At 42.1% G+C, this 19,495-nt stretch overlaps 1 protein-coding gene across 4 annotated transcripts in view; it reads right to left on the reverse strand.

Annotated features, from left to right (window-relative positions):
• The window catches only part of LOC142651274 (E3 SUMO-protein ligase NSE2-like), a 106,343-nt gene that overhangs the window by 35,088 nt on the left and 51,760 nt on the right, over nucleotides 1–19,495 (reverse strand). Inside the window, exon 1 of one of the 4 annotated variants that reach the window (XR_012847593.1) lies at nucleotides 6,183–6,205. The exons of the other annotated variants lie outside the window; for them this stretch is intronic. The gene's annotated coding sequence lies outside the window, so the exon portion shown is untranslated. Of the gene's footprint in view, nucleotides 1–6,182; nucleotides 6,206–19,495 lie in introns of those variants that run through there. 4 annotated transcript variants of the gene reach the window in all.

The following is a 19,495-nucleotide window of genomic DNA, read 5'->3' on the forward strand; positions in this document are numbered from 1 at the left end:
GGATATGGACTTTGCTGCTGGTGAATCCCCAGGTCGCTACCCCCAGAGTAGTCTCCCTTGGTGATGGCCAGCGTAATTAGACGTAGTACTAAAATCGGCAGAGAGTATTCATAGCATAGCATTCATAGCAAAGATAGGGCATGTGGCAAACGGACACAGTTGGTCGAGCAAGAGATCAGGGCAGGCGGCAGAGGTTCATCACGGATCACTAGGTCAGAGAGGGTGGGAGGCCAGGATAATCAAAAGGCAAAGGCAGGGTCAAAAACAGGAATTCCAAACAAACGTTCAGGAGAGAATTCCTTGCAATCTAGGAAGCAATGAAATAAACCAGGAAGGATTTCTGGTAAAGCTGGGTGGATAATAAGGCGGACACTGGCACTTTAAGAAAAAGGAAGGTCAGCGTATGCACGCACGTGGGAGTGCTGAAGGAAAGCGGCAGCGATGGAGAGCATGTTCAGCCCGTTGAGATGGAGGGATGCGGTGGCGGTCAGAAGCTAGAGGACGCCGTGGAGAGGTTAGTATACGGCAGCCGCGTAGAGCGGCCACCATTACATCCAGGAAATTAAGAAGAGTTCTCCCTTGCCCATCTACCCAGTGCCTAAATAGTAATGTACGAATAGTCACTGCTGTCAGGGCAGAAATCTTACATTCAGGAGCTCTCCAAACACCGCCAAACTGCTTAATATAGTGCTTAGCAGAGCACCATATGGCAGCACAGGTCAATGACTTTGTAGTTGGAGCTGCAGGGACACCATGTACCTATTGTATGTAAATCCTCCGTCACACCGCTCTGCCGTCTGCTTGACGTCTTCTGAATCTACGGCACATTGGAAAACTATCTTCTATATCAGCCACCACCACCTTCTGATTTCGGCAGACTTCTTAGTCACTGACCTTCAACACTAATGATATCAAGGTCAATTCAAAAGTGTAATTGGAAGCATCACTGAGCTACTTTACAGCATACATCGAACTTGTTCAGCACAAGGCCACATTGCAGAATCTATATCTTATATAAGCTGTTTTTAAAACCCCATCCATACGTAGCGGAAAAAATCCACACTGAAATATGAGTATTTGTATAAATCTGGTGGAGTTTAAAAGCAGATTTTATACTTTCAATGCATAGGGTAAAATTTGCAGCAAAATTTTCATGTTTTTTTCACAGCCAAAAAAGTCAGCCACATCAGTACTTATCCAGTGGTGTAACTACCACCGTAGCAGCCATAAGGGCCGCGGCATGAGGGCCCATGCCCGGTGGTGCCACTAGCAGCCACTATGGATGGTACAGGGGTAGCGACGCCACATTTAATAGTATCTGCGTCCTTAGGACACAGATACTATTGAACGCTATGACAGAGCAGGGAGGCATCTCCCTGCTCTGCCATTTACTAGACTACAGGCAAACGGTCTACAGGGGCGACAGTATTGCACAATCTACAGGGGGTCTGTATGGCACTATCTACAGGGGGTCTGTATGGCACTATCTACAGGGGAGACTTTATGGCACTATCTACAGGGGGATTGTATACAAGAATCTACAGGGGGGCTGTATGGCACAATCTACAGGGGGGCACTATCTACAAGGGGGGCTGTGTGTGGCACCCAGGGAAGGGGAGGGGGACCCAGTCAAAAGTTTGCATTGGGGCTTAGTCTTTCCTAGTTACGCCCATGGACTTATTCTTGAAGTTGTTTGCAAAGCATAAGAAATCCTCCTCGACAGTCGTTCACAGGTGTGTCTACCTAAAGTTTAGGACAGCTGAAAGATCCCACTCTATGGTCTTAAGAAACACCCTTTTAAAATCGAATCTTTCCAAAAGGTTTAACTTTTTGATACTAAAAGCCTTTTAGATTCACTCCTTATATGTCTTCATGGAAGTGAATTGGAAGCAGTTGATGACGTTGATTCTAATTTCTTCTCCATAAGAAGGCAAAAACACTGGTGGTATTAAAATCTAGGTGAATGTCCACTTGAGGAAATGATGGTTCCTAGTGACAAATGCTAACGAGTTTGGTTCCCAAAAGACACTGGACCGCTACAACAGATGAGTACACTCATAAAGTGCAAAGTTAGGGTACGTTCACACGCAGTGATACACAATGGCATCACTCATTGCATATTTGAGTTAGACATATCACTCTGAATATTACATAGCTGATCGAGTTGAAAAAAAGACACAGGTCCTTCAAGTCCAACCTAGAATTCTAATGTGGATCCAGAAGAAGGCAAAAAACCCTATGAGGCAGTTGCCAATTGCCTAATATTATGGGGAATATATTCCTACCCGACTCTACATATGGCAATCAAAATAAATCCCAAGATCAACGTCGCATCTTCAGAAATCTAGTACCCATAATTTGTGATATTAGATCTGTCAAAAAAGGCATCCAGGCCCCTCTTGAACTTAGAGAGATTCACCATCACAACATCTTGTGAGAGTTTGTTAGTGTCACTGCTCTTACAGTAAAGAATCCTTGTCTATGATTATGGTGAAACCTTCTTTCCTCTGGACGTAGTGGATGCCCCCTTGTCATGGTTACAGGCCTAGGTAATAAAAAAATCATTACACAGATCTCTGCGCGGTCTATTCATATATTTGTACAAAAAGATGGCTTAGACCTTGGAGAGCGATCTAATTACAAAATGAAAAATCCCAAGTTTGATAACCTGTCTTAATACTGCAATCCACACTTTCACCTTTATTGGAATCTGTCAGCAGTTTTGAGAATTCAAAATAGGGGAGGGCATTGTAAACACACCTTTTTGTTCTTGGTCATGCATTTGATTCCCTCGGCACTGCGGTCGCAAGTGATCTGAGTGACGGCTCCAGCGGCCAATCAAGCGCCCACCTTAGTGCCACTTGTGATCATGGCGTCGGAGGAATTAAACATAATTTGCATGATGAGACAAAATGTATGACAGATTTCCTTTAATTATCTTGACAGCCATCGTTTGCACCCACTCTAGTTCAGATACGTCCTTCTTATATACAGGTGCCCAAAATTGTACACAATATTCCATGTGTGGTCTGATTTGTGATTTTTAGAGGCAAAATTATGTTCTTGTCATGTGCATCTGTATGCCTCTTTTATTGTATCCCAGGATTTCATTAGCCTCGGCAGCAGCTGCCTGGCACTGGTTGCTAATTTTAAGTCTACTGTCTCTCAATATCCCCAGGTCCCTTTCAGCGGCAGTTTTACACGGTATTTCACAGTGTAATGCATAATTTAGTCGCAGTAAACTTAATTTGCCATTTTTCAGCCCATGCCTCCAGCTTCCGTAAAATCCTTTGTAATATTATGGTAGTATTCAATAAAAATATTTAGAACATAAAGCCCAAAAGCATAAAATAAATTCCTCTAATTTTTTTCACTTTTTTAGCTTGGGTTTTCCATATTGACATTAATGGGGGAAAATTGGCACGTCAATTGCATTTTTACGTAGAAACAAATCTTAATACTGCTTTTTTACCTTATAAAAAAATAAAAAAAAAATTGGCAGAACCGGGTCTAAATGTCCTTTAAGAAACAAAACAGACACCTTGGAATCTAGGACACAACTTTCCCCACTTAAGTATTGCATAAGACATTTATAGCATCACTTGGCTACACAAATTCCAAGAATCCCTGTGAGTTTGGCCTAGAAATCTCTATTCTGAAAACATATTCCGAAGCATTGATTGTCTGTTCATGTGGACGTCAAATCATCTTCCAGGAGGTCACATAACTAGTTTTATGTCATCATACAGAATAAACAATTATTAACCAAAGTAGTTCATGACTATTTCCTCCCAGCCGCGGTGTTCTCAAGATATCTCACATATAATACAAACATAAAAACGATATATCAGCAAAATGACACTTATAACAAATGCCCCCTCTGTCCAGGAAGTGTAACCTAGGTAGTTCAAGCGATAGCCTAATAAACAGACTGAAGATTGATGGGTGATTTGTCTTGGTATTAGACCAAGAGGGAGGAACAAAACAAGCGCGGAGGGTGTTCTCGGGGGACTAGGTGAAGGCAAATGCGATAAAGAATTGTTGAGAGTGGGGTGAGTTAAGTTAATTGATCTCTAATGGGAGAAGAGGGAAACGGGGGGGGGGAATGGAGGAGAGGGGACAGAGTGGTGTTGTCATGTATCTGGGGTCAAGATGTCTTCATGTGACTGGAGATGCATTGCGGCTATTCTCCAGATCCTTCAAGGAATTGTGCAAGGTTGGGAAGATAGGGTATGTTTTTTTCCCCAGGACCAGCGCAAGCGCAGCACTTGTCAAGGGCACAGTCCATGGGCAAAGGAGGCAATGTTTTGGGAAAAATTAAAAAAAAAAAGTTCATCTTTTTTGTAGCACCGGAAACCCCTTAAAGAAAGATTTGAAACTTTTTTGAAAAAAACAAAACATTCTAGTGTGGTGCAACAGGATAAGGACGTCTAAAAACCTCTCTCCAGAAATTGTTTTTTTTTTGGGAAATTGTCTCAAAGAAAGGGCTAACTAAAAATTCCTATTGGTTTTGCCAGATCTCTCAAAAAATGCAGGAATGTCTGTGACTAAGCACGATAGTGGATACCTAAACGCATCCAGTAAGTGCTTTAGAACAACAAGGTGTTAGTTTGTAATGTTCTTTTGCCATTGGCATCGGTGTCAACTAAATGGCCTGATCTAATAAAAAAGGGCAGGAGGACTGTACACACTAAATGTTATTACTGTCCAAAAAGTGGAACTCAATAAAAATTAATCTTCACATATGTCATAGATACATGTGAGAAGATGACATAAGTGAAGCCTGTGACCATGGACCACCAACGATTACCATAACGAAAGATCTACAGAGCACTGAAAGCACCATGCAGAGTTTTCTCCTTAGATGGTTCACGAGTCTCCTCCCAACTGCACAGTGAGCTCTCTTAGCTCTCCTCATTGGCTAAAGGCGGCTCGGGACGTGATCACCTGATCTCGTTTACATGCAGCCACTGTCTGGCGGCCGATCCAATCCCACCAACTCCGCTAAATTTTATAGTCAGGGTTGAAGATTTCCAGCCCTTACCCCCAGATGTTCCATTACAGGCTGTTATACTCTAGGTAAATCATTGTTTTAAGGATTTCGCGCACGCATTACCAACTGGGTGCTAGTATTTTTTGTATTTCCTTAGTATATGTTTCTCTTTTTGTGTTTTTCAAAAACGGCAGCCATAAACGGTGGTCATTACAGCTTCTATCTCAGTCGGTGGACACCAAGCTTTCTTAAACTTTTGATTGACAAAACTGTCTAGTTAAGATACTGGAAAGACGGATATATTGTCACCCATCTTTCTCTGACACCGAAAAAACGGAAGTCTTTTTTTACAACTTAACGACCTGGGACTGCTGGTTAGATTGGCAAGAGTCCGACGTGCTCGGCTGTTTCCGTATCTCCCACAGAGAAGTTTTGACTGGCTGCACGCATGCCGGGCCACCGCACTATACATCTTATCCCATTACCGGACAATCATATTACAAGGAACCGAGGATGGGTGCCCCTGTTCTATCAATTAGTAGGGTTCTCAGTGGTCTGACCCCAAACGATCTAATATATAACACCTATCTTATGGGTGGGTAATAAATGTTATTCCTCGTTATTTGGGAAGCTCATAAATGGCTTCATCCACCATAAATTGGTCCTTTATCCTCAGCATCCTACTATTGCATTGATCAAATACGGAAGGTTACCAATGGCCAAAGGCCGAGAACCACTATAATGATGGTTTGAAGTCGTAAAGAGGTTAAGATCGGAACGTCAACTAAAGCATATCACCTTGAGTAAAGCAAAATAAGGAAAATAACATTCAGAACTTGGACGAGGATTGAACTGCTAAGGAGAACAGGGGGGGGGGGGGATGAGTAGACAAAGCCTTAGGAGGTTTGGCTCATGGAAGACACTGGACCGCTACCACATGTAAGTGCAAACTCATTAAGACATTGTAGAGTTAGAGCACGTTCACCAGGAGCAATTCCTTGAATATTTGCATTTGATTATGAAAATAAAACTCTGGATATTCAATTAAAAAAATGGCAAGGCATAAACGAAATACCCTTTAATGCTCCAGTACAGAATACAATGAAGACATTTGGAGCAACCTACATATTACCAAAGTTCCTCAGATATAACATGAGGTTATATGACTTTCTTATATAAAAACACTGACCCAGAAAAACTTGGCCTCATTCTGGTGAAAGATCTCTTGGTAAGTGGCACAGTCATCTTGGTAACGTCGAAGTATAGGATGTCCTCATAAAAAGCAGGTCGCCGCAGCCTTACACCGTTCTCCGTTACATTAATCCTTCTAGATTACGACACAAACCTTCTTCTTAATTAGGTTGGAAAAAAAATCTCCTTTCAAAAACACAGACGAACTAAACCGGTGTATTTCCTTTCTTGTCAATGTTTTTCCTTTCCAGTCAATTAAAAATATAAAGTAGTGAAGATCTGATACAGGAACAAGCCAACGAGCCTGGAAGGAAGCGACGAAAAACAAAAAGCCTCGGAAATTATAGGTATAAACACAACGACATCTTGGCAGCGAGCAGAATGAGATCAGTGACTGCTCTCTAGATATACAGAGACAACCCTGAGATCTAAACAAGATGAAAAAATAAAATAAAATAACGTGGACGCAGCGTATCTATGGGCCGCAGTGTTAAAAATGGAACTAGAAAATAAGAAAATAATCTTACAGCTGGTCTGCCCCATATTTAATATATAGATGAGACATTTTTGAAATTGCTACAGATATTAATATTACTTATCTATATAGCGCCATCAACATCCGTAGCCATTTCCATTATATATTTGATAGGTGCCCTACCCATAGAATCTCTAAGTAATAGGGAATACAAAAGGTCAGGTAAGGGAGTAAGCAATGCTAGACAAGAAGTAGTTATATTCTTGTATATAGGGGGCACTTTTATTGTAGTTATATTCCTGTACATAGGGGGCAGTATTATATTCTTGTAGATAGGAGGCAGTATTATAGTAGTTATATTCTTGTACATAAGGGCTGCTGTAACATCCGTGGTCGCTGACCACGAACTCCTTCCATCCAGCCGACACCCTTCTCTCAAGAGATGTCTGCACATACGGCCGTCCTGCTCCACAGTGACCACCAGGGTGCGCCCACAAGCTCAGTCCAGAGACTTAAGAAGCCAGAGTGCACGCATGTTGGAGATTGAGCTAATTGCTCCCAGAGCACACCGTGCTATAAGAAGGTTCCAGCCCCATCCTCCCACACCTGAGCGTTGTCGTATTCCAAGTTTGTCTTGAAAATGGTCCCCTAGTGATTCCTGCTCCCAGTGTTCCCTGTTCCTGTATCCTGATCTAGTGCCGTGCTGAGCGGTAGCCGTGCTGTATACCACGCCTATCCTGCTTCTCCACGCCTGACATCTACCTGCTGCTTAGTTCCTGCTAGCCTGCCTTGCTACTGTCCGAGCTGCCACAGGTACCCTATATGAACTATAGACTCTGACCTGCGCCCTGTTGGCCAGCTGCCATACCGCCAAGGCGGTACGGCTCAGTGGGTCCACGAACCCTACGTGACAGCAGTATTATAGTAGTTATATTCTTGTATATAGGGGGCAGTATTATAGGAGTTACATTCTTGTATATAGGGGCAGTATTATAGTAGTTATATTCTTGTATATAGGGGGCAGTATTATAGTAGTTATATTCTTGTATATAGGGGGCAGTATTATAGTAGTTATATTCCTGTACATAAAGGGCAGTATTATAGTAGTTATATTCTTGTACACAGGGGGTAGTATTATAGTAGTTATATTTTTGTATATAGGGGGCAGTATTATAGTAGTTATATTCTTGTATATAGGGGGCAGTATTATAGTAGTTATAGTCCTGTACATAAAGGGCAGTATTATAGTAGTTATATTCTTGCATATAGGAGCAGTATTATAGTAGTTATATTCTTGTATATAGGGGGCAGTATTATAGTAGTTATGTTCTTGTATATAGGGGGCAGTATTATAGTAGTTATATTCTTGTATATAGGGGCAGTATTATAGTAGTTATATTCTTGTATATAGAGGGCAGTATTATAGTAGTTATATTCTTGTACATAGGGGGCAGTATTATAGTAGTTATATTCTTGTACATAAAGGGCAGTATTATAGTAGTTATATTCTTGTATATAGGGGAAGTATTATAGTAGTTATATTCTTGTATATAGAGGCAGTATTATAGTAGTTATATTCTTGTATATAGGGGGCAGTATTATAGTAGTTATATTCTTGTATATAGGGGGCAGTATTATAGTAGTTATATTCCTGTATATAAGGGGCAGTATTATAGTAGTTATATTCTTGTATAAAGGGGGCAGTGTTCTAGTAGTTATATTCTTGTACATAGGGGGCAGTATTATAGTAGTTATATTCTTGTATATAGGAGCAGTATTATAGTAGTTATATTCATGTACATAGGAGCAGTATTACAGTAGTTATATTCTTGTACAAAGGGGCAGTATTATAGTAGTTATATTCTTGTATATAGGGAGAATTATTATAATCATTATACACTTGGTGGCACTCACACCAATGTATAATGTGCAAATCTCCTGCAGTGCCAATACAGGAGAAGTGAAGCATTACACCGTTCCCGTTGAAATCATTGAGCTGTCCACGTAATGGGTCCTCCAGAGCTAAAATGTACATCCGTGGCTGTAGCGGTTTTGAGTAATTACAAACCGAGCTTGCATGAAAGCCTCACCACTCTCTTCACTTCACAGTTCAAATACACAAATACAAGCTACATACAGGGCAACACCTTCTCTGGGCTTGACAGTACAATAATTCATACTCAGTACCAGGTTTGCACAGGAAACCATTAGAATCCTTTTTTCTCCCGAGTGGCTATTCTTTGAACATGCTTTTATTCCTCCGTCTGAGAATGCTTAGTGTTCCTACTCAAACCTCCTCATCTTGCCGTGACATTTTGGAGACTCCGCCCCCTTACTCACGTAAGACAGATCCGATTTACTGCACCACACAGGAGAACTGACAGATCCTCTGTACTAAGGGCCTGTTCACATCACCATTCATTTCCGTTCCGGGGTTACGTCGGGTGAACCCCGCAACGGAGAGTGAAACTGTCAGCACAGCTTCCGTTTCAGTCACTATTGATCTCAATGGTGACGGAAACATCGCTAATGCTTTCGTCACCATTCCGGCTGGTTTCCGGTTTTCCGACGGAATCAATAGCGTAGTCGACTGACAGATCCTGTATACTACACCACACAGGAGAGCTGACAGCTCCTCTATACTACACCACACAGGAGAGCTGACACATCCTCTATACTACACCACACAGGAGAGCTGACAGATCCTCTATACTACACCACACAGGAGAGCTGACAGGTCCTCTATACTACACCACACAGGAGAGCTGACACATCCTCTATACTACACCACACAGGAGAGCTGACAGATCCTCTATACTACACCACACAGGAGAGCTGACAGATTCTCTATACTACACCACACAGGAGATGAGATCTGACAGATCCTGCATACTTCACCACACAGGAGAGCTGACAGATTCTCTATACTACACCACACAGGAGAGCTGACAGGTCCTCTATTCTACACCACACAAGAGAACTGACAGATTCTCTATACTACACCACACAGGAGAGCTGACAGATTCTCTATACTACACCACACAGGAGAGCTGACAGATCCTCTTTACTACACCACACAGGAGAGGTGACAGATCTTCTATACTACACCACACAGGAGAGCTGACAGATCCTCTATGCTACACCACACAGGGGAGCTGACAGATCCTCTATACTACACCACACAGGAGAGCTGACAGCTCCTCTATACTACACCACACAGGAGAGCTGACCGCTCCTCTATACTACACCACACAGGAGAGCTGACAGCTCCTCTATACTACACCACACAGGAGAGCTGACAGACCCTTTATACTACACCACACAGGAGAGCTGACCGCTCCTCTATACTACACCACACAGGAGAGCTGGCAGGTCCTTTTTAAAAGTTTCAGCATCCACTTACTATTTTTAGCTGTTTTTCCAATTAATTAATCTTGCCTTGCAGGAAACTAGAACTGAACTTTTGCTTATGACATTCTTAGGTCTTACAACCTAATTTAATAATGGAAATCATGTATGACGAAACGGGTACACGAGCTCTGATACAGAACAGGAAGCATGGTTAGAGATAATTGGTAAAAATGGACATTTATGTAGTTCAATGCAGGCCCGTTCTCCCAAACTGTATACAAATACAGCTGAAAAGTTATGCAAGACGGTGACACATCTGTTTACAGTTCACTTACAGGAAGTTGAAACTTATTGTTTTTTGCTCAATTAAATAGAATTTTAGGAACATTTTATTGACATTTCTGTATTCGGTTGAAATGTTAATTCAGTTATAAAATAGAATACAATTGATTAGTTCATCAATATGACCTACTGGATATCCTATTACGAAAGATTTAAAAAAAAATATTCACATCCACTCAAATCCAGGAGAGACGAGTTTTAGGTAACCATTTTACTTCCTTTTAGTTTTGTTTTAAAGGGTATGTACATTTTTTATACCAATTTACATTTTTTTTTATTACTCCAATGTATCTAAAATAAAAAATTAAGTAACGCTGCAAAAAGTCTTGTTTAAAAAAATCTTGTATTTTGTGTATACAGCTTCTATGAATACCTATGTGTCTCCATGACAACAGACTACAAACAAACCTTTTGTAGTCTGATCCTAAAGTGATGTAGTACTCTTTTTCATCTGCCTGACTGTTCCGTTGTCTGTAGGTTAGCAAGAAGACATGACTGCAGGATCAGATTATACAGGATTTATTTGCAGTATCCATATTCATGGAGGGTCTGCATTGGAGCTGTATACAGAAAAACTGGTAGCATTGTTTTTAATCAAGACTATTAGCAAAGTTGTTTCATATTTTATTTTAGATGTATTGCAATAAAAACATCGCTTGAAACTGTACATATGCAGTTAGTTGAATGTCATTGCCAGATACACGTATTAGATGTTTTTATGTGTTGTGGTGAACTCAGCAAATCTCGTCAGTTTGACCCAAGTGTGCTCTAGCTGATAAAATAATGGCATCAATGACGTAACAAGAAGATAAACCTCATACGGCATTGCAGATAAAGGCTGTAAATATCTTTTGAGCGCTATAATTTACAGCAACCCCATAATGCAATGCACTTAGTTACTCATCATATAGCACTTATATAATACTAGTAATAATCAGTCAGCATAATTTTTTTACAGTGCACCTAATAAACGTTGATAATATAGTCATATTTTCAGCTGTACCATTAACCACATTCTAAGCAAAGGCCATGGTCTCCAGCTGTTGCGGAACTACAACTGTCCAACTTCCAGCATCCCCTGACAGCCCGTTGGAGCATGCTGGGAATTGTAGTTCCAGAACATCTGGAAGGCCACAGTTTGGAATCTCTGGCAAAACTCTGAGTTTCCCATTTTCATTATTCATTAGGAGCCTTTAGGATTCCCTAACTAATGTATTTGGGATGTGGTTGAAAACGCTGGATCTTCTTCCCGGTGGTATTCTGGTGTGGTCATTAACATTCCTTAGGTCCAGACCACATTTTGCATTTTGTTTCAATTATTTTGTTTCTGTCAAAATTGGAAATGGATCCAAAGAAGAAAAATCTAAAGCTCCTGATTATACTTCTAGTTTCCACTGTAGCCACTTGTGGCTTAAAAAGATACATAAAAACTGCAAAGTGTGAACAAGGCGCTAGGGATTATGCACAGGGCAGAAACAATTGCATGTGAGCAGTACAACTCCTTAGTATAGGGTCGTGCAGCCGCCTTGTGCTGCCGTACATGCTCCGCCATAATACAGCAGTGTGCATGCGCACATACACTAAATTAAATTACTATCCGTGATGCAGTTACCTACAACCATGTCTACCCTATGGAGACTTTAAGAGGGCTAATGGACTTTTTAATTTTTTCTCGATGCTTATACTCAAAATAGTTCTCCACTAGAAACGTAACTATCTCTCTAGTGCCACCTATAGATGACTACCCCGTAAATCAATTTTTGACTCCCTATAGGGCTTTGAAGCATGACTTGGGTTATCAGTCAAATCAGGGTCACCCATCTGTAGACCGCACTGTTTCGAAAATGATGCTCCTCATAAGTACAGAGCAGGGTCTTGGTTGGCTGAGTGAGATGCCATATGTACAGAATCCCGGAAGGTACTGAATTCTCTTTGCAGGGATCCAGCTAGTAGGACATTGACTTACAGGGTAGTTACCTATAGGTGGCACTGGAGAGATAGTTTTATTTCTTGTGGCAGAGAGCTATTTTGCATATTTTTCCCAGGAAGCATTGTCCCAAAGACTTCCTACAAGCTGAATCTCCTCAATGAGAATGAGTCTGCTGCTTATATAATGGACACACATATTCAGCAGTGCTGTGCAGATGTTGGAGGAGATTTACTATTTAAAATGTGTGTCAGAAATCAGGCTTAAAGGGGTTTTCCCACAGGATATTTCATACATGTGAGATCGATGCGTGTCCCACCTCAGGGACCCGCGCCTATCTCTAGAACGGGGCCCCCTAAACTCTGTTCACCCTATTTCTGCTCCCGCACCCTCCGGGCCACTTCGTGTGTTACGCGGTTTCCATAAGCCCCACAGTAGTGAATGGAAGTTACAGAAGCAGCGTAGCATGTGAGCTACGCTGTTCCTGTAACTACCATTCAGTTCTATAGGACTTACAAAAACAGCGTAGCTCATCGAACTATGCTGATTTCTTCTTCATGGTCTAAAATATCCTGCTTCAGCAGCAACACAGAGCGACACAACGGGGGTTTAGAGGGCACAGAGGTGGGACCTGCACCTATCTGACAATTATGACATTCTGTGGATATGTCAAATGTTTGGTGTGAAGGAACTTGAGTTGTCGGTACAGAGTCCTGATCTAAACCCCATCCAACACCTTTGGGAAGAATTACGAACCAGACCTTCTCTTCCACCTTTTCCCATCCCTTTTCCGATCCCTTGGTTGAACTTGAGGTACATGTGTCTTTTTTTCAACCGTACTCCCGATGTAACCTTCAGGGCCTGACCTTACAAATGTTCTTTTGGCTAAATGGGCAAAAATTCCAAAAAACACACTCCAAAATCTTGTAGAAAGTCTTCCCAGAAGAGTGGAGGCTCTTAAAAGGGGTTTTCCCAGTAAGAACATTTATCAACTGTCCACAGGATGGGTGATAAATGTATGATCACTTGGGGCACCTCCAATCACTAGAACTATGAGGTCTATATGACCACGGAGACAGCCGAGTGCAGTGCTAGACCGTTTCCGTCAGCCCTACAGACAGGACACATGTGCAATCGCTCCTCTGTTCAAAATCCTTCTCATTGCGATCACGCATTGAGCAGGAACGGGGAGTCGGGACCCCGTTCTAGTGATTGGTGGGGGGACCCAGTGGTAGGGACCCCAGCAATCATATATTTATCACCTATCCTGTGGATAGGTGATAAATCTTATTGGGAAGACCCCTTTAAAGTCATATAAGGGGCTTACATCTAGATCAACTCCCAAGGTTTTGGGGTGGGAAGTTCAACAAGCTCATATTGGTGTAATGCTCATACGTTTGGCCAGATAGCGTATCAATGACATCAAAGAAGACCCCTTTGTATGAAATCAACTTAGAGTAAATCCAGTACAAATCAAATGCAGTATGGATAATGTATTCACATTGGGGCTTAAAATCTGGATTTCCCTTTTTTGGGACTTAAAGAACAATAACGAGTAAATACTGAGTGATCAAAATAGAAGACGTCAAAACGATTTTGCAACGTGTTGCTAAATCCTCTCTACAGACAGTGGCTTGAGACAGCTTGTTATCTGCACATGCGATCATTGTGGGCAGTGTCACAGAACACATAGCAATATCGCAATATTTCATACCAATTATAGGCATGGGGGGATAGGTTACTATTGCAAAATATCCATTATTTTGAGGATTACCTCTGCTTCCAAAATAAGTGACATTACAAGTGTTTTCTCTCTATGGATTAGGGCCACACCGTCCATGAGGCGAGGTGAGCTTCTCGCCTCATGCGGCAGCCGGTTGCGTCTCGGAAGGGGCAGTGGCACCACTGAAACCTACCTCCTGCACTATAATTGTACCTGCGTCTATAGGACGCTGGCACGGCAAGGAACATAAGTTCCTTGCACTGCCATTCAGCGCATTTCAATATCGCAAGCGGCATAAACGAAACGTTCACATTTTTGACATGTCATGTCAGAAGTTTTGATCGGTGGGGGTCTCAATCGCTAAAATGAAGAGGCAGAGGCGCTCGTGTGAGTGCTGAGTCGATTCGTTTCTGTTCAGCTTTTCTCAAAAAGCCGATGCAGCGGCGTACGGGCTCAATAGAAAGTCTATGAGCCCGTACACCGCTACATCGGCATTCCAATAAAAGCCAAACAGAAACAAAGCGGCTGAGTGCTCACGCGAGCGCTTCTGACGCTTCGTTCTAGCGATTAGTGGGGGTCTCAGTGCTCAGACCCCCACTGATCAAAACTTCTGACATGTCACTATGACATGTCAGAAGTTTGCTGAACGTTTAGCTACCTTTTAACTTTTTTTGGGGGGGGGGGGGGAATAGAAAAAAAACGAAAACATTTTGCCACTCTTTTTTGCGTCATGAATTTACGCCGTTTACCGTGTGGTATAAGTAACAATAACTTTATTCAGCGGGTCATTACCATTGCGGCGATACCAAATTAATATTGTTTTTTTTATGTTTTCCTACTTTTACACAGTAAGGCCTCATGCACACGAACGTATTTTTTTCCTTACGTAAATACTGGTGTAAATATGGGTCCGGTGTCACCAGTATTCCACCCGTATCTACGGACCCGTTTTCTCTGCACTAATCGGCAGCCCCTTCTCTCTATCAGTGCTGGAAAGAGAGAAGGGGCAGCCCTTTTGGGCAGTTTCCGCAGCGATTGAAAGTAAAAGAAATTCATACGTACCGTTGTCTTGGTGACGCGTCCCTCTTTTGACATCCAGTCCGACCTCCCTGGATGTCGCTGCAGTCCATGTGACCGCTGCAGCCTGTGATTGGCTGCAGCGGTCACATGGGATGAAACGTCATCCCGGAAGGCCGGACTGGTGGAAGAAGCAGGTAAGTTAACTTTTAATACTATTAAATCCAGCGGTAGTCACTGTGCCGGGTGCTGAAAGAGTTACTGCCGATCAGTTAACTCTTTCAGCACCCTGGACAGTGACTATCCCCTGACATCGCCTAGCAACGCTCCCGTAATTATGGGTGCACACACGTAGCCACCCGTAATTACGGGAGCCTTATAGACTTCTATGGGCCTGCCCGTGGCGTAATTACGGCCTGAAATAGGACATGTTCCATATTTTTCAACGGCACGGGCACCTTCCCGTAAGCATACGGGAAGGTACCCGTGGCCAATAGAAGTCTATGGGCCCGTAATTACGGGCCGTAATTACGGGCGTATTTACGTTCGTGTGCATGAGGCCTTAAAAATTTTTTTTTTCAAAATCATCTGTTTTTGTGTGTCGCCACATTTTAAGAGCCATAACTATTTTATTTTTGTGTTTCCGCAGATAAAAAAAAGTGTCTCCCCTTTCTTGAAGTGTTTTCCCGCTTCTAAACTTCCATTAAAATCAGTAGTAGGCAGAAAAAACTGTGCCGTTTGTCTGGAGAATTTTTAGCCACAAACTGCCTGCAGTTTTTACTGTTGCAAAATTTTTAAAAAATACATTAAAAAACGCCCAAAAATTGTACATTTCAAAAGCTGCCTCAGAAATTTCAGAAGGAAAGTTTGAGGCAGTTTTCTTCTGCCTGACAAAAAAAAAACTGTGTGTGAACTAGGCCTAAACGTAACTCTTAGGTTTCAATGAAGAGAATCAAATGTCTGTTCTGCAATCAAAGAGGAAATCCAATCAATGCCATATAAACATGCAAACAGAAGACACTGGTGCAGGCCCTGTCCTAGTGGTAGGGCCCCCAGGGATTATACATTTATCACCTATCCTGTGGATAGGTAATAAATGTTCCTTGTGGGAAAACCCCTTTGGGGCCTAACTCTATTATAACACAAATGGTTTTAGAATGGGATGTCCAAAAGGCTCATATTGATGTGATGATCAGGTGTCCACAAACTTTTGGACAGATAGTGTATCCATAAGAAGTGATGTACAGTAGGTCCTTGATAGTAACTTTGTAAATTTATTATTTTGTAATTACTTATGTTGTACTGAGCCTGTATTATACTCCAGAGCTGCATTCACAATTGCAAGCTTCAGAGCTTAAATCGAATTGAATACCTTTCAGACGCAATGTCTGGACAGAGCCTGTGATTTGTATGCGTCATCATTGCACCAGACACTAAACAGTAATCGAGGAAGAACTAACTGTCCCCCTACATTATGGGAGCTTAGTTAAGCTATTAGGGGCGTGTCTGTCATCAAGCTTGTAGACTGTTTCCAATAACAACCAGAAGAATTGTTAATGCAGCTCTGGACTTCACAACAGCTCTGTCAGAGTGGTCATGGTGTCATTAATAACAGGAGACATGAGTGCCTGGTCTTCATTGCCAGTGGATACAATTTTCACATAATAGGGCAGCTGTATAGCGGTGGTCGTAACCAGGCACTCTCTTTAATGGAGTGACCACTCTTTAAATGTCTGATCCTTTAACTATGTGTTACTCCGCTCCCAATTACTCCTTTGCTTGCTAATCTATGGACAATAGAAGAGGATAAAGATGGTAAAAGAGGATAAATGGAGTAACCTGTAACCATGAAGACACATAGGTCTGCTTAGGAGCTGTATACATAAAACAGACTAATTGCAAAGTAGCTTCATTTTTATTTTAGATGCATTGGAACAATATAAGAAAATTGCTGGAAAAGTGGGCATGCCCTTTAAGGGATATATGCTATAAAATAGTTACTTAGTGACCCAAAACATGGGATTTGAAGACTAACCAATGGCAGCAGCTAAACTAAAATTCATAAGAATGCAACCCGCAGATTTACTTAGAAGCAAAATAGGAGATCTAATAAGTTCCCCTAAAAAAGTGAAAACCAGTATGTGGAAGTGAGCTTGGTCCTTGACGTAGATGTGATGCCAAATGACCAATTATCTGTAATTCAATGCAAGCATTAAACTGACGGCTCAGTATCTTCCTGGGAAATGGCACAGGTCACTGCTGTCTAAGATCTAAGTTTATGGAGCAGGACGGAGATAAGGTGCGTGACTGGTTCTCTGCAAACTTTGCTCATGCCAAGCCCCTGCAATCGGGCAGTAACCTGCGCAGTTCTTTTATTTGCCGTGACTCAAAGGTTACGCAGAAAGTGTTTGTAGCAGGAACTACGGCACAGTTTATAGGTGGCGGGTATATAAAATAAATCCTTGCAATACTAAATATAACCTTAATCTCAATACACACTGTATGCTCTTAACTGTGGGATTTTGTGTGGTGATTACATAGCAGTAGTCCCCAGACAACAGTCCTAAGGGCTATGAAACAGATTCTCCGGTGGTGCCTACGAAAGAAGACCATTATAATGTTCTCAGTGGAGAAGTTGGCCATGGTGAACCCATTAAAAGCTATTTTAGTAAAAGGAACGCCTGCAGTGTGCCAACAGGTTACCCAGGGTCCCGTCCTATTAATAAAATCCACTTGTATTCTACAACCCCCTTAACGCCAATCCAGGTGGATCACTTTATGACTTACATCTGCAGCAGAGGAAGCGATTTTGTTAGTTAAACTGTATAGTAAAAGAAAACACAGATATCAATGGAAGGATTTATGGCGGCAACGTACCGCAGAACCTCTGGGTACTCCATGGTATACTGTATGTGGGAGTTCTTCTCCCTAGGAACCATGGGGGTCAAGAATATGGACCCCTCTCTAATAAATCCATTTCCTCAAATAGGGTATATGGATAGGGTTGTCTCTGCACAAACATCGACAGCATATCCATAGAAAATGAAATCAATGTCCGATCGGTGGGTGTAAAACCAATGTGACCAACGCAAATCAGTAGACCGCGCGACACTAGAATAAAACTGTGCTACTTGGTCTCCGCTCTGCTTTTTCCAGAGGTTGTACGGTCGGTCACTGACTATAATCGGCTTACAGAAGTGGCGCCTTTCTAGTACCAATGCCACTTCATTCTAGAGATTGGCCTGGGGTCTCAAGGTCAGACCCCTACCGGTCTGGTATTAACGACATATTCTAGAGATATGCCATCAATAATACTTGGGCTGACAATTCTTTTAGCTAGAAAAACCCCTTACCTAAGACAGGGCCATAGTGCAGGTTTTACTTAAATGGACACTAACTTTTCAAGCAATTTATGCAAATCTAATAATATACCTGAAACATATCAACTTTGTCATTTACTTACTGATAAATGTAGCTGTTCTTATGAAAGCATATTCTGTGTGAAGTTACTGCCACTTGGTGTCTCCCTTCCTGTTGTCTGCTGTCCACCCCTTGTTGTCAAGCAAAGTCAGTCCATAGTTACAGAACAGAACCGACGGGCTGCAGAAGGCGGTGGTGTGTCACTTTACTGCCTGTTCATACAAGTCTATGGAAAGGGGAGGGGGAGCAGAGAGAGAAAGAGACACACACGCTGGCAATATAAGTCTATAGAGAGGGGAGGGGAAGCAGGAGGAGGGACAGTGAGAGAGTTACAGACATGCTGGCAATACAAGTCTATAGAGAAGAGAGGTGGGAGCAGGAGGAGTGTAGCAGAGAGATAGTGAGTCAGCAACAGACACGCTGCATACAAGTTTATGGAGAGGGGAGGGGTGAGAAGCGGGAGGAAGCAGGAGAATAGTGAGACAGACAAAGCCTGCAGAGGAGAAAAGTGATCAACATTGCAGAACACAAGTAATATAATGGTGAGAAAAAGCATTATTCCTCATGTACACACATATAAAGTCACCTCAAAAGTTAGGTGCACTTTTAGTTTTGCCACGAAAGATATATTGAGTTACGTACATTGAATGGCATGGATATCCATAGATTACAATAGGCTCCATGGCATGCACTGATTTCAATGCAGTGGCACTAAAGGGAGCATAAACACTGCAGCTCTCCACCCTCAAAGCCATTTTCCGATGTGCATTTAGATGCAAATCCACAGCAAAATTGGAATGTTTCACATTGCAGAATTTGCCACGGATTTCACCCTATGCATTGCAAAAGGTAAAATCCTCAGTAAAAATCCTTGACAACTCTGCCACGTCTGAACGTGGCTTAGAGAAGGCACATAAACAGCTGACAATTAGAATTTAATAAGAAGCAATGCAAATGTGTGTTCAACCCCTTGTCTTAGCAGGATGAAGGGTGTTTGTTAGACTGCCGCCTGCCTTTATATAGGTATGCACAGCACTGGGGCATTTCTTGGCATGG

This window comes from Rhinoderma darwinii, chromosome 5 (genome assembly GCF_050947455.1).
Source record: "Rhinoderma darwinii isolate aRhiDar2 chromosome 5, aRhiDar2.hap1, whole genome shotgun sequence".
Lineage (NCBI taxonomy): Eukaryota > Metazoa > Chordata > Amphibia > Anura > Rhinodermatidae > Rhinoderma > Rhinoderma darwinii.